Genomic DNA, 6,353 nt, shown 5'->3' with positions numbered 1-6,353 from the left:
GTGCGGGAACACAAGGCTGCACCACCCACATGGCCTGCAGGAACACAAGGCTTGCATTGCGAACAACATGAGGTAGTGAGGGGAGGGTGGAAAGGTGGAGGGGGGGGAACTTGCCCCTCTCACCCCACACGCCTGGCCTGGCCACCGGGCTGCTTCTTTCTGCTTCTTTCTTCTTCTGCTTTTGGCTGCTCGCAAGGAAAGCAGCAAATGTATTTCTTTCTCTCCCCCAAACTCCACCCGAAATGAGTCTTTGGGACCCTGCAAGGCATCCTGCTCCAACAGGCTATGTCGGCGCGACAAGTCTCACAAAGACTCATTTCTGGCAGAAATTGGGGGAAAGAAAGAAAGATTTCTGCTGCTTTCCTTACATGAAGCCAAAAGTCTCTCTCTCCCCCTGAGAATGGAGCTGGAGACGGTATCCTGCGATCCCAAATAAAGAATGATCAATCGGTAGGAAAATGGGGTGGGGAATTTTCCTGCAGACTTTTTTTGGGATTTTCCCAGGGTCTCTGCGGGATTTAAAATTATGAATTTGGTGGTCCCTGAGGTCCAAAAGGTTGGCAACCCCTTTCTGGAGAAGATACATCAAAAGATCTTATAATGGCACTTTGAATTTATGGGCTTAACCTTCAAAATAAATACTCATATTTATTTGTGTTATTTGAAAAAATGGTGTGATGATGTAGTTCAGTACTGGACAATCTTAGATCCACCCTCGGTGATAAAGATAATTGGAGGACACTTTGTAAGACACTTTTGGAAAAAAAGATAAGATATACATCACTATCATCATAATCCATTGCTGGGATTGGGGTTTAAACTAACTAGGCCAGGGGTGTCAAACTCACGTCGTCATGGCTGTGTCATGTGATGTATCGGGACTTTCACCCCCTTTGTTAAACCAGGCATGGGCATGGCCAGCATGTGATGCATCTGGCCTGTGGGCCGGGAGTTTGATAGCCCTGAACTAGGCAATCAAATCTAGTTAACATTGCAGAATAAGAATGGACTTGAAATTAAGAGCCATGGTGGCACAGTGGTTAGAATGAAGTATTGCAGGCTAATTCTGCCAACTGCCAGCAGTTCGATCCTGACCAGTTCAAGGCTGACTCAGACTTCCATCTTTTCAAGGTCAGTAAAATGAGGATCCAGACTGTTGGGGGCAATATGCATGCTGACTCTTTAAACTTCTTAGAGAGTACTGTAAACCACTATGAAACTCTGTAATTGTCATTTACTTTCCTCAGCCTTGCCAACCAGTTTTGCTCTATTTCATTATCTATTTACATCTCATGTCTGAAATATGTAAAGTCTTCTTTGCTGCTCATTGTCTGAAAGGAGCAATGAGTTTTATTTAGTCCACAGCTCACCTTGAGGACCACGATACCTTTAAACCCTGTCTTAAGTTTCATAACTCAAAAACTTCATTATTAGAAAGACCATAACTTTAATAACTCTGGTTTCTGTTGTTACAGAAATCTATTTAACCTCCACGATCTTAGATCATTGAGTCCATCTCTATGTCATTGTCTGAGTCCATCTCTAGGTCAAGGTGTCATTGACCAAAGGAAGCTATGCTAAAATGATTTATTTTAGAAAAATATTTTAAAAAATATTTGTTTTCATGACCGCTGCTTCTTAGAGGGGAAAAAAAAGACATTTGAAATTACACAAAACAAGTGTTTTAAATCATTTTGCCTCGAAAAGCCAGTAAAGGTTCAGGGACTCAAGGTTCGTGGTCAGATGTTTGCTCAGAAAAATTACTTGAGCACAAAAGGGCATTACTCTAAGCTTGGTCTTTGTGGAGCTGCCACCTAGAGGAACCCGGAAAGTGTACATATTGGTGCATTACTCCAGGATGCAAAGTATATCGTAAAATGATTTTACTGGAGACGGTGGGAAGTACCGTATAACACTATCGATAGTGTGCAGAGTGCAGAGTTTTTTATTAAGACATACAATCTATGCATTACATATTTCACAATATATTACATGTGTATATATGTTTGCGTATAATATTCCATATACATTAAGGCCACGCATTCTAGCCGAAGAGTAGGGTACATCTGCATTCTTCAAGCTTATTAAACCACAACTTCCAGCATTCCTAGCTCTTTCGCCGGACCTGCCGGGAGTTGTAGTTCAAGGCGCTTCTGAGGTTTCCCAGGGTCTCCCCGCGCTCTTCCTTGAAAACGCTGTCTCTAAGCCGCGGCGTCGGAACAGGGGGAGGGGAAAGGCACGCGCTCGCGCGATGACGTTGACGTCGCCGCCGGGTTCGGTGTCACGGGTTTCTGCGTGAGGGAGGCGGAGCTCTGGAGAGGAAAAAAAAAAAACCTGGAGGGGGCAGGGAGAGAGGAAGGTCTGGCTGGATAAGGTGACGGATGCGGGGTGGGGGGGCAGCCGTGGTATCCTTCCCCCTGCCCCTCGCCCGCGTGAGTGCCTGGGTCCTTCAGCCGCCGCCGCATCTCTGCCTCCGTCCCCCACTCGGAGCCTGCAGCTTTCGCTTTCCTGTGGGGCGAGAGGCCGCCGGGCCTGCTCTCCGTCTCTCTCTTTCAACGCCATCCTCCCGTCTTCACCCGGCAGGGCCGAGGAGCATCTCGGGTCTCCGGTGAAAATCGGGAACCTGGACCACCCCTCGGCGGCTTGGGCCCGAAGCCTTCAGTCCGGGGAATTCTCCACCCTTTCTCCCCCCGCCCCCGCGCGCCTTAATTCTGCCCCACAGGTACGTTGGGGATGCGCGCGCGAGTGTTTGTGCGCGCGCGCGCGACGAGCTGGAGGGGGGGGGGGCACCGATTCCGGCGCCTGATGAAAAGTGAGGACCGCGGGGGGCGGGGAGGAGAAGCAAAGCGGCCTGGGGAGGTTGTGCGCTGAGGGGGCGCCCAGGATGGTGGTATTATGAATTGCCGCCGCTTTCCGCAGGTATCCGGCTTTGGATTGCAGGAGCGACCGCGGAGTTCTGAGGGGAGGAAGTCGCTTGAGTTGTGATTTGAGGGGAAAAGATCGAGGTTCGCTTGCGTTGCCTGAAAAGAAAGGAGAGGGGAGGGGGGCTACATGAGCTAGCTGACTTGTACTTGGGAGTGGGGTGGGGGATTGGTATGAGGAAGCAGTCCTGCTTTGCTCACTCCCAACGTCTTTCTCAATAAATATAGGTGTCGAGTCCTGCCCAGGTATGCCTTGCACGTACTTTTTTTAAAATGTGTCATAATTGTTTGAGATCAAACTCCGCTATGGAAGAGAAAGCAATGTTGGTATAGGCTTGGCTGTCAACTGTTAATATTATATATGTGGCCCAATTTATACAAGAATAACATTTTGTTTTGGAAATGCCCTGCATGTTTTCCCTGCCTCCAGTGTCCGGCTGATTTATACATAATATATTCTGAGAATTGTGGGTTGTACCAACAAATATGATTTTTAATGGGTTTTTTTCTGCAGTTGCCTCTTGAGAAAGCACCTTTGGTAATCTGCAGGTGGTTTTGTGTATTTGGGGAAGAATGTTTAATCCATCATGAAAGAAGATGGAATTCATTTTATCAATTTAAAAACAAGATATAGAAACAGATTAAAATTAAGGCTCATAGTGTTATAAACTACTGTGAGATATAATTTGGGTGTATAATGAGTATTAACCACGAGAACTGTACTCTGATCAGTTTCGAGTGATCTTGACTAATAAAGTTTCACTGAGTGATCTTGGAAAACAGATTACAAGTAGAAAAGGTTATATTTGCTTAAGTGGTTTATAATATGATACTGCCAGTGAATACAGGTTTTATATATTTGTGCTGTTTGTGATTGTGCTTTTAACTGCTTTTTACCATGTGTTATTTGAAGCATATAGTCTCTGGGAACAACTGATTGATTGTCCCCAAATTTATGAGTGTTGCCCATCAGTGCATATTTGTAAATGGAAAAATGAACACTGGGTTTCTTTTGCCCTGTGTTGTGAAATGTTGAAATACATGCAAGGAATTTCTCTGGCTTCCGCTTTTGCTTGGTAAGCAAATTCTTCCAAGTTCGCCATAACATTGTGGGTTTGAGGCTCAAAGTCTAGAGATGCTGACCACATTTTAAAGATATTTATATTTCAGGTTCCTTTCTCTCACTCTCATAGTAAAAGAGGCTACTAGAAGCTCACTTTGAGATTTTTTTAAAAAAAGCAAACTAGGAAAATCAGTTTAAAAATAACATGTTGGTACACTTTTGATATCTGGAATAAATATGCATACAGTATCTGCATTTCATAATGTGCACTTTAATGTGTTTTTTTTAAATCAAATAACTTAGCCTTCATAGATTAGCACTGGTTTTGGTAATTATAAGTAGGCCTATACAAGCTGGTAGCTCTTTAGCAGGGCTTCCTCTGCCAGATTGTAACATTCAAATGTTTTGCAAGAGCAGTACAAGCCTCAGATAATTGGCCATAAATTGTTTTATAGGTTAAACCAGCATGTGAAATTTAGTCCAGAAATCAGTCAGTAGCTACCAGAGCTACCATACTTTTAATAAGTATGCAATGTGATATTAATACTGTGGAGGTATAGATAAGTAGCTCGTCTACCATATTTTGCTGCAAAGATTTTGGTGCTCTTTGAGGAGAGTTCTTCGTAGTAGTCATAGTGTAACCAGGGTATAGATAACTGTTATATAATCAGATTGGCCCACAAATGGGCACACATGTAATTGTTTAAGGCCCTCTCTCTTCACTACTCTCCTAGAATAGAGTAAGATCAAAGCATCGTAAATCTTTCTGTGCAAAATGTAAGTTCTTTCAGAGTAGATGCTATCCTGGATAGAAAAAAAGCCAGTAGCTTTTTATTAATCAGCAATATTTCTGTCCAATTTCCACTAATTTATTACTTTGAAGATCATTATCAAATTTAGGCAATGTTCAATATAACTTTTTTATAGTTAGGAGAAAAAGAGCAATAATGTTGAACATTCAGACAAGGAAGAATTTGGCTTAAACAAATAGTTCTCAATTTACGATCACAATTGGGACCAGAATTTCCATTGTTAAGCAAGATGGTTGTTAAGCAAGTTGCACCCAATTTTACCACCTTTTTTTGCAACAATTGTTAAGTGATTCAATGCAGCTGTTAAGTGAATCGTGTGGTTGTTGAGCAAACCCAGCTTCCCCTTGACTTTGCTTGTCAGAAGCCATATAGAAAGGTCACAAACAGTGATCACATGACCCTAGGATGCTGCAACCATCATAAATAAATGTAATAAGAGTGTGGATTTGTCATAAGAGTGGATTGGTCATAAGTCACTTTTTTCAGTGATGTAACTTCGAACAGTTGCTAAATAAATGCTTGTAAGTTGAGGATTACCTGTAATGTATGGTTTCCCCATTTCACCTGGCTATTTCATTTTCCTCTACTTATGTATTTAGTGTGTATTATTCAAATCTATACAGCCCACCATCTCATATATATATGGGAGGCTTAAGAATTATGCCTGTCTGTCTGTCAGTCAATCAGTCAGTCATCTAGGCAGGATAGCATAGTGATAAGAGGGCTGCCCTTTGACATAGGAAGTAGGATTCTGTTTGAATCCCAGCTGATATCTATCGTACTTTACTTACAACTAAGGAAGGTCCTTTGGCAAAGACCCCCTAACACTTCACCTACCTACCTACCCTAGATATGACAGTGACACAGACTAAGAGTCATGCTGGCTTGGATGTCACCTGCATTAATAAGGTCTGCATCAGATATTGGAGAACCAGGATAATCTGACCATAAATGGGCTACTGGAACAAGCCAGACATGGACAATAGAAGAGAACCTGAAATTGGTGGAATGCTACTGGAACAATAGACCTGGTGAGTTAGGATATATGAAATATATGAGGGCACTATGGAAGAACAGAAGACCTACATATACACTAATTGAGAAACAGCTAGTTACCCAGTGCTTCAGCATAGTGAAGAGAAAGCTGTTCTCACAACTTGAGATGGATCAATTACACATTACAACCCTGATTCAAGAAGATCCAGAAGAAGAATTGGATGTACAGCCAATACTTGAACCTGGAATGTCATTTCCATCTCCTCCATTATAAAGCACAGCAGTAGATATGAGGAATAAGAGGACAAACTAGTGACATTTAACCCTTGAGACCATTCTCAAGGCTCAGTGGAAGAATACTATCCGATAGTATGCTAGAGCAGAGCCCACAACTTCCAGTCTGCAGCCTGCTACCAGGTTGCGGCCTGTTGAGAACCAGGCTGCACAAGTGGGAGGCAAACACTCAAGTGTGCAAAGCTCCAGTTGTGCAAGTGGCGCATGCTCACACACAAAACATAATCTCTCACCCCTTCCTGCTGTCACCCCCAGTCCATGGAGCTG

The 6,353-nt window shown here is 43.2% G+C and overlaps 1 protein-coding gene across 1 annotated transcript in view; it reads left to right on the top strand.

Annotated features, from left to right (window-relative positions):
* Nucleotides 1-2,301: 2,301 nt before the first annotated feature.
* The window catches only part of MAP3K2 (mitogen-activated protein kinase kinase kinase 2), a 45,831-nt gene continuing 41,779 nt past the window's right edge, over nt 2,302-6,353 (top strand). The window contains exon 1 of the mRNA XM_087950334.1: nt 2,302-2,722. The gene's annotated coding sequence lies outside the window, so the exon portion shown is untranslated. The remainder of the gene's footprint in view (nt 2,723-6,353) is intronic.

This window comes from Notechis scutatus, chromosome 1, assembly GCF_049901735.1.
Source record: "Notechis scutatus isolate UNSWTSFEM ecotype Mainland chromosome 1, rNotScu1.2, whole genome shotgun sequence".
Lineage (NCBI taxonomy): Eukaryota > Metazoa > Chordata > Lepidosauria > Squamata > Elapidae > Notechis > Notechis scutatus.
Note: the sequence above shows the minus strand (reverse complement) of the source record. Positions and strands in the feature narration are given on the sequence as shown.